Consider the following 9,908-nt stretch of genomic DNA (forward strand, 5'->3'; position numbering starts at 1 on the left):
ACACAATTTTAGGCCTACGACAACACCAGTAAAGTGTAGCCTAAACTGGCAAAAAGTTTGGCCTTTGATAAAAGGCTACACTTCTTTAATTTACGCAAAGCTTTTTAGGGGGTGGCCTAGAGAAGCGTAACCTTTGGCCAAAGACGTATAATTGCAACACTTTTTAAATGTCGCCATCACAGCCCACCCAAAGAGGCATAAAGGTACACTTTCTAGTGATTCATTAGCAACACCTTTTTTCTGTTATACTACACTTAAAAGTGTTGCCTTTACTTTGTTATTGGTCACACATAAAAAGTGTTTCCTTTTATATCTTATATTAAACAACAGCTATAAAGTGTAACTTTTATTGGACGTCCTACAATAACACTTTTGATGTGTGGAATGTTATGTAGAATTTTTTTAGCCACAATTTTTCATTTTTAACATTAATAATTTTTCTTCAAATTGAATAATAACATTATAAAATATATAAGTGACCTAAACCACAAAATTAGCTAATAAATAAATAGAAACTATATATTTAAAATAAACTTCGAGAAACATGTCTTGTACAACCAATACTTAGAAAGCAATTTCTTAAAGATCTATACTATCAATAAATTCCACAAAACCAAATGCATACAAACAAATATGATAATTGTACAAAAACTCTTCATTGTTCACTAGAATGGATCGAGTTTACTTCTAGCCACTATTCAAATTCAATTACCGGCATTTTCCTGCACATTCAAAATATAAATACAAGTTAGTGAAATAAATCATGTATTTAATATGCTCAATACTAAGAAATCTCTTTATGTAGTGGGGTAATATGCAATATAAAAATGAGGCTCACAAGCTCATGAATCAGGCCCTTCCCATTGTTATATGTTGGAACCCGTGGAAAAATGGATGTGCAGTAAAATATGGTGGCAAACAATTCAATATGTGGAGAGTGAAGTTAATCTGCAAAAATATCCTTCAAATTTTCATCACTGTTTCCCCTATATTCAGTGGTCACACAACTGGAATGATCTTACCTTTATGTTGGAAAATTGTAGACATGAAATAATTCTCACACCAATTCTGCTGATTACCTTTAGAAATTGAGTCATATATTAGACTTTAGTCAACACTTCTACACATATAATCAACTACCAGCAGCAGTGAAAGGAAGCTACATGTTGGAACAGCTGGGAATGCAAAATTTCAAGAGGAATAAGTTGAAAAGAATTAAGGAAGTACCTTTAGGATATAATCAGTATACATGCATCACCTACGCCGCTGAGCAGCAACATAGTCTGTTGCAGTAAATGAACAAAAAAGTATCAGATTAGTACCGAGTATCATATTTCAATCTTGGTAACAGAAAAAGAAGAAGAAACCGATGAAAAAGAAAAATATTGGACGTACTAACAATATTGTAGAATTGATAGATAATCACAAGTGACGCTAATTGTTCCAATAATTCTAAACAAAAGCTAGAAGATACACCAGCAAGTCCAAGATAAAGCAATGGAGAATGTAATAATAGAAAAAGGCATACTGTGCATATATGCTTTTCTGGTAGTCGACTAAAAACATTCTCACACTTTTCGGATATATCAGTCGAGAAGACAACATTAAACCACTGCAATAGGAAGTTGCTATGAGATTATCAAAGAAATAATGGTTATAACAAAAAAAAATCAATGCAAACAGTAGTGTTGTCACCTCTGCATATTTTCCAAGGCGCACTGATTCCAGAGATTGCGAGTTCTCTTGTGAAGGGAAATTAGTTACACAAGGGAGGGACTGACAGAAATAGAGACAAATGATTGAAATACAGAAGAAGAACTTCTGATCCACAATGATGTCCAAAACATTATGTTCCTTAGGCAATTTATACAAAGACTAAGAGAACCGAATGCAAACATTAAGACATTTAGTTTCTTAGGCAACCTATACACATGAAGTTACTAGGAATCATATTAGTGAAAGCTCCAATTCTAGATCCAGCATTTCAAGTAGCACACATTGAGTTTCAAATGAGAGGTCGCTTGAGATTGTTTGGGCATGTCGTCAACCTCAAGAGGCGCAAGTCCATGATTGGAAACTTCATTTTCAATCATGTTATACTTATATTACAATGGCATCAATTTCATATTGAAAACTTCCCTTATTTAGGGCGTTATATGAATATGCATTCATAAGTTGCAATTATCATGTTGTCCAGATTAGCTTAAACTATTTTGTTCAATAAATGCGAGAGACACAACTTTTAAACATTGAGAAAAGAATACCTTCATTAAGAACAACTCTTCCGTAGGCATCCACCAAGATATTGTATGAAGCTCTATCTAGTTCACAGCCCATATGCTGCATGAGAGAAAAGAATGTGCAGCACCCTGAGGACTGTTAGACGATAACATCAATTCTGTTCCTTTAGATAATAAATTTGTGAGAGATGAACTAGTGGAAAAGGGAAGCATAACTACGAAAATACCCATAGAAGAATGTACATGTTGTATTGTAAATGATTAAAATATAACGTAGAATACGATAAAGATCAAGAAAATTTAAACAACACTAAGGAAGGTACAATAGAAACCAGCAATGCAACAAACTTGTAAATAGACCTAGATAAAGACAGTGAATGTTGTATTTTACCAGGTTTCCAAGTTCAATACACATTAATTCAAAGAAGTACCTTTCGTGTAGGAGCATTAGAGCAAGTACATCTTGCCTAGTTCTCCAATCATAGTATAGATCATTTCTAGCAACTTCTAAAGCCTGATTTGCATCCAAGAACTTGCCTTTACTTTATGAAACTTTAGTCGTGGGAACTTCCACATTAAAGAGTGTCAACCAAGAACTTTTCTTATATGGAATCCCACCCTCCTCACCATACACAGCAAGTACTCCAAAGCTCCCTTTGACAAATTGATTGTGAACAAGATGCAAATCAGTAACCAGTTAACTACTTTTCTCACACAAAAATAATGCAAGTGACATATGAATCTCCATTCTGATATGACATGAACAATAGCCTAAAGGACTACTCGATTAAACAAGGCAGAGCTTATTCTTACAGATAGTCTATGGACAATCAAACAATTTCAAATATCATCTTTCATGTTTAAAAAAAAAACTACTTTTTTCCGCAAACACTCAAAATTTTCATGACAAAAAGCACCTAAGTTTCAAGTATTATGAAGAATCAAAACTTTCCACGAGAGTGAAGTAAGCTTAACTGAACACGTTTCAAATGCAAAAGATGATAACCCTTTTGTTTTGAAATCACTATACACATAACCAACAACAAAAAACTTACTTATGTGATCTTTTTTCACTACAATTTCAAAAAGGGTCTCCAGAAACAAGCTTAATCTTGACAAAGAAGCAATCTTTTCAGTTTCCTGCAAACACCCAAAAGAAAATAAAGTAAAGAAAATAAAGAATGTCTTTCTAGTATAAGACGTGTTTGAGCAGCACGAAGAGAAAGTATGTGAAAGAGGAATAATAGTAGAAGCATCAATGGCTGTCATGATTACAAAAAAGTGTTTTTGTTTTATTGCTTCCCTCCATTGAACAGTTAGGGATTTATAATCTCAATACTCTTTAGGTAGGATCAAATTGATATTTGTATAAACCTGGGCATTTGAAGGCGCGCGGGGATGGCAAATAGATTTTCCTATTTTCTGCACTAGGGCTTCGGATGGAGTTGCTGACAGTCGGAGAAGATAAGAAGACGGAGGTGGCGGTGGCGGTGGAGGTAGAGAAGATGAGTTTTGTTTGTGGAGCGTGAGAGATACCAAGTGTTCGAGGAAAAACGACGGAACGGAAGAGAAGAAGGGAGGTCGCCAGAGACCATGTTTGATGTTGTCATGAGAAACCCATAATAAAAGCAAAAAACTGTCATAAAGAGATTTAGCACGCTCTTGCTTTTTATAAATCGGGGAAAAATATATTATGAAACTATAGAATAAGAAGAATAAACTAGAGACTCGGAAGAGAAGACTTATTATTTTTCTTGATGGATGATTTTACGATGAAGAGTGACCCGCTATTTATAGGGGAAATCTAACTTGATCCCCAAGTAAGACTCTTAACCATATCCTGAAAGGACTTCACATGATAGACATTCACTATAGTGCAAATACTTTATAACACTGCCCCTGACTGTCTAATTCATAGATGATGTACCTCGTCAAAAATCTTACTAAAAAAACTTTAAGAAAAGAAAAAATCTAGTAAAGGAAAAGAGTACAGATATCTATTAATACGCATTTAAGTTGCCTCATTAAGAACCTTACAAGGAAAACCCAGTGGGACAGAACCTCGTAAGGAAAAAAGAGTACAGCGCGTATTAACTCCCCCTAATGAGTTAATCAATCTAGAGACTTGAATCTTCGCATACCAAACTTATGCACCATCTTCTTGAAAGTTGCAGTTGGTAGAGACTTGGTTAATAGATCATCCACATTGTTACTTGAACGAATCCGTTCCACATTTATATCACCATTCTTTTGAAGTTCATGTGTATAGAAAAGCTTTGGTGAAATTTGTTTTGTTCTATCTTCTTTTATGAATCCTCCCTTAAGTTGTGTTATGTATGTTGCATTATCTTTATATAAAGTGGTGGGTATTTTATCACACTCCAAACAACATTTCTCTCGAATGAGATGTATCATAGACCTTAACCATACACATTCTCTACTTGCTTCGTGAATAGATATAATCTCAACATGATTAGATGAAGTGTCTACAGTGGAGTGCTTTGTGGATCTTCAAGATATGGCAGTCCCCCCCACATATAAACACATAGCCTGTTTGGGATCGAGCCTTGTGTGGATTAAATAAATATCCTGCATCACCATAACCAACAAGATTGGGGCTACAACTATTAGAATAAATAACTCCATATCAGTTGTCCCTTTAAGATATCGCAAAATGTGTTTGATCCAATTTCAGTGTCTCCTAGTAGGAGCAGAACTATACCTTGCTAACAAATTAACAGTAAAAACTATATCAGACCTTAGAGTATTAACAAGATACATTAGTGCACCTTTGCACTAAGATATGATACTGCAGAACGAAGAATTTCATCATCCTTTTATTGAGGTTGGAATAGATCCTTATTCACATCAAGTGAATGAACAACCATGGAAGTACTTAATGAATGCGATTCATCCATACAAAATCTTTTCAACACTTTTTCTATGTAGGCGGATTGATGAACAAAAATACCGTTTGTAAAATGCTCAATTTGCAAACCAAGACATAATTTTGTGCTTCCCAGATCTTTCATCTCAAATTCATTCTTTAAATAATCAATTGTCTTCTGAAGCTCTGTTGGAGTTCCAAATAGATTTACGTCATCAACATAAATAGCAAGTACAACGAATTTCGATATTGTTTTTTTTATAAAGACATATGGACAAAATGCATCATTTGTATAACCTTTCTTAATTAAATACTCACTAAGACGGTTATATCACATGCGTTCAGATTGCTTCAAACCATATAATGATCTTTGCAACTTAATTGAATACATTTCTCGATATTTTGAGTTACATGATTTAGGCATCGCAAATCCTTCGGGAATTTTCATGTATATATCATTTGCAAGTGATACATAAAGGTAGGTTTTAAGCACATCCATCAAATGCATTTCAAGTTGCTCATGGAATGTGAAACTAATGAGATAACGTAATGTTATTGCATCCATAACAGGTGAGTATGTCTCTTCATAATTGACGTCAGGACTTTGAGAAAATCTTTGTGCCATAACGCGTGCTTTATACCTTTGTATTTCATTTTTCTCATTTCTTTTTCTCACAAAAATTCATTTACAACCAACAGGTTTAATATCATTAGGTGTTTGAACTATAGGTCCAAAAATTCACGCTTGGCAAGTGAATTCAACTCTAATTGAATTGCTTTTGCCATTTTGACCAATCATTTATTTGTCGACATTCTACAACAGATTGAGGTTCAAGATCATCAGTATCTTGCATGATATTTGTTGCAACATGCAAAGACATGATCAAACATTATTTCTGATCGATTCATATTAGTTTCAACATCTTTTAAATTTTGGGACAGTTCATTATTTCCTTGAGTTTCAAGTACTCAAACTTTGAACATCTATATGAGATTCTTTCATAGTGTCATCTTGACATTTAATCTTTCTTTTTCTAGAATTACGATCCTTAGAACCTAATGATCTATCACGCTTTAGGCGTGCTTTTGACTCATTAGCTATGACACTAGTGGATGGTCCTATAGGTACATGAATTCAAATTGGGACATTATATGCAAGAATATGTGCTTTAGTAATCCTTTTCAAATCTGTAAATGCGTCTGGCATTTGATTTGCAATTTTCTACAGATTTATAATCTTTTGTACTTCTTGCTCACAAATAGAAGAATATGAATCAAGATGAGATAATGATAAATTTTTCCACAAAATTTCTCGTTTTATTTCACTATTCTCTCCCCCTAATTTTGGAAAAACTGTCTCATCAAACCGACAATCTGCAAATCGAGCAGTAAACATGTCTCCAGTCAATGGTTCAAGATAGTGAATAATGGAGGGTGATTCAAACCCAAAATCTATTCCTAACCTTCTTTGAGGGCACATCTTAGCGGTTTGGTGGTGACACAGGCACATGTACAACACATCGAAAAATTCTAAGATGGGATATATTAGGTTCTTGACCGATAACTAATTGCAATAGAGAAACTTTGTGATAACTTGTAGAATGGTGACGAATAAGTGTTGTAGCATGCAAAATTGCATGTCCCCACACAGAAGTGGGAAACCTAGTTTTCATAAGTAATGATCTTGCTATTAATTGCAGACATTTAATTAATGACTCAGCAAGACCATTTTGAGTACGAACATGAGCAATAGAGTGTTAAACGTTTATTCCAATTGCTAAACAATAATCATTAAATGATTGGGATGAAAACTTTGCAGGATTATCAAGACGAATGGAGTTAATCTGATTATCAAGAAAGTGTTTCCTTAACCTTATTATTTGTGACAATAATTTTGCATATAAAATGACAATAAGCACACGTGAGGCATCTAGAAGAAGCATCTACTAGAACCACAAAGTATCTAAATGACCCACTAGATGGGTGAATAGGTCCACAAATATCCCCATACATACGTTCCAAGAAGGCAGGGGACCCAATCCCAACATTCGTTGGTGATGGTCTCACAATTAACTTGCCTTGATAACAAAAAGTACAAGAAAATTTACCTTTTAAAAGAACTTTTAGGTCCTTTAATGGATGTCCATTAGAATTTTCTATATTTCGTCTCATCATTTATAGACCCTGGATGTCCTAGACGATCATGCCAAAGTACAAATGTGTTGGAATCAGTAAACTTCTTATTTACTATAAAATGTGCCTTAATTTCCCTAATTTAATCCAATACAAGTCAGAAGATAAAGTAGGGAACTTTTCTATAACACATGTCTGCCCAGAAACATTCTTGTTGATACCAAGATATTTAAGATTTGTTTCAGCCATTGATTGGATATGATAACCATTTTTACGAATATCTTTAAAACTCAACAAGTTTCTCTTAGATATTGGAGAAAACATAGCATTATTAATGATGAGTTTAGTTCCCTTAGGCAAAATTACAATGACTCTTCCAAAACCCTCAATCATATTAGTACTACCAAAATTTTTTGTAAACTTATTTTGCCCATACTTAAATGAGAAAAATATTTCTTATTTTTGAATATCGTATGTGTTGTACAAGAATCAATCAAGAAAATGTCTTCATATTTTGATAATATATTTTTATAATTATCCATACAGAATCAATCAAGCAAATGTCTTCATATTTCGATAATATATTTTTTATAGTTATCCATATCTTCACATGAAATGACATACACAAAATAAATATATATTAAATATTAGAATTGTCAAAAGGACACAATATATTCAAATTAATAAACTAATAATTGAATAATAGAAATTGTGTCTTAATTTATTGACAAGTCTAAGTCAAAAATGAGTTGTTAGGAAAAAATAAAATAAAAATTATTAGTTAATCCTAGTCGATAACAGACTGCATGTTTTTAACATTAGATCAAGTAAAGACCTAATATAATACAAACACATGATAAATCCTAGTTAATAATAGACTGTATGTTTTTAACATTAAATCAAGTTAAAGACCTAATATAATACAAACACATGATAAATCCTAGTTAATAACAGACTGTACGTTTTTAACATTAAATCAAGTTAAAGACCTAATATAATACAAACATGTGATAAAGTTTGGCATTTGACTAACACTATCATATGAGAATCATATAAATAAATCAATGAAAAATATATATTATTTAATTAAGATGGAACAACCTAATGAACTATAAAAATATGACTAAACTAATTTAAAATACTACTACTCATGCAAACAACTATCATTACATGAAATTTATTAATAACTACTAAATCACTCTTCCATGTTCACAGACTCATCACCAATTAAGTGATCTATCTTATCTTCAGGATGTGCGAAGAAATCTGCTACATCAAAGTGCGTGATGTCAACTTGATTTTCAGAGATAAAATTTGCCTCAGGATTTTTCTCTTTCTTCTTTAGCGATTCTTGATAAAGATCAACCAAGTGTTTTGGGAGTACAACAATCATGTGCATTGTGACCTCTTCCACCACATCGAAAACAACCTTCCCTAGTTGCTTCACGTTTCTCATCCTTTCATTTTTTCTTTTTATTTGATGAATGATTAAAACCAGGAAACAAATTATGTTCTTGACCATAGTCACGACCATGTCCACGTCCACGACCACGATTAGGGACGCAGAATTTTCCACGCCTAGCATGGTGGGTATACGCCTCATTCGCTTCAGGAAGTTGTTCAGATCCAGTAGGACGATTTTCATGATCTTTCAATAATAAATCATTATTTTACTTTGCCACAAGAAGATGAGAAATTAGTTCAGAATACTTTTTGAAATCTTTATCTCGATATTGTTGCTGCAAGAGCACATTCGAGGCATGAAAAGTGGAAAATGTCTTTTCCATCATATCAATCTCACTAATTGTTTCTCCACATAATTTCAACTGAGAAGTGATTCTGAACATGACACAATTATACTCATGTATAGACATAAAGTCTTGTAGCCTTAGACGCATCCAATCATATCGTGCCTTTGGATGTATGACCATCTTCAAGTGGTCATATCTTTCTTTAGATTTTTCCACAAAACAAGTGGATCCTTAATTGTCAGATATTCGATTTTCAAAATCTCGTCAAGATGATGATGCAAGAATATCATTGCTCGTGCACAGTTTTGCTTAGATGCCTTATTTTCTACTTTTATGGTGTCTCTAAGACCCATTGCATCAAGGTGGATTTCAACATCCAACACCCATAAGAGGTAGTTCCTGCCCGAAATTTCAAGGGAAACAAACTCTAGTTGTGTAAGATTGGCCATTAAAATAAAAAATAAAAGAATAAATAATACCTTATTAATTCTTCAGATATAATCTTCACTTTTTGAGAAAGTAGATCTCGTGTTGATAACGTGTTATGAAACTATTGAATAAGAAGACAAACTAGACAGAAGAGAAGAGAAGACTTATTATTTCTATTGATAGAAGATTTGACAATTAATAGGAGCCCTTTATTTATAGGAGAAATCTAACTTGGTCCCCAAGTAGGACTCTTAACCATGTCCTAAAAGGACTCCACATGATAGACATTCACTAAAGTACAAATACTGTATAACACATATGTGTTAATTTTAGATTATCATATATAGCACACTTAAAAATTTCTATGATTTATTATTAATATTTTTTTTGTCCAATAAAAATTTGAGGGAGAATTAAAATTGTTTAAGGGAATATAAAATTTTTGTAAAAATTTTAAGGCCACAATTA

The 9,908-nt window shown here is 33.0% G+C and overlaps 1 long non-coding RNA gene across 7 annotated transcripts; it reads right to left on the bottom strand.

The window, feature by feature from the left end:
- Window positions 1–514: 514 nt before the first annotated feature.
- LOC107030778 lies at window positions 515–3,864 on the bottom strand. Of its 7 annotated transcripts, none has more exons than XR_003580324.1 (6): window positions 3,615–3,864; window positions 3,296–3,380; window positions 2,672–2,894; window positions 2,265–2,340; window positions 1,228–1,283; window positions 515–1,079 (listed from the first exon to the last, which is right to left on the bottom strand). It is a non-coding gene; the product is annotated as an uncharacterized LOC107030778 (long non-coding RNA). The 7 variants fall into 7 exon arrangements; XR_003580322.1 differs by having other exon boundaries at window positions 1,228–1,612; window positions 1,696–2,340; XR_003580320.1 differs by having other exon boundaries at window positions 515–948; window positions 1,023–1,079; window positions 1,228–2,340.
- Between the last annotated feature and the right edge of the window lie 6,044 nt (window positions 3,865–9,908).

Source organism: Solanum pennellii, chromosome 9 (assembly GCF_001406875.1).
Source record: "Solanum pennellii chromosome 9, SPENNV200".
NCBI classification, from domain to species: domain Eukaryota; kingdom Viridiplantae; phylum Streptophyta; class Magnoliopsida; order Solanales; family Solanaceae; genus Solanum; species Solanum pennellii.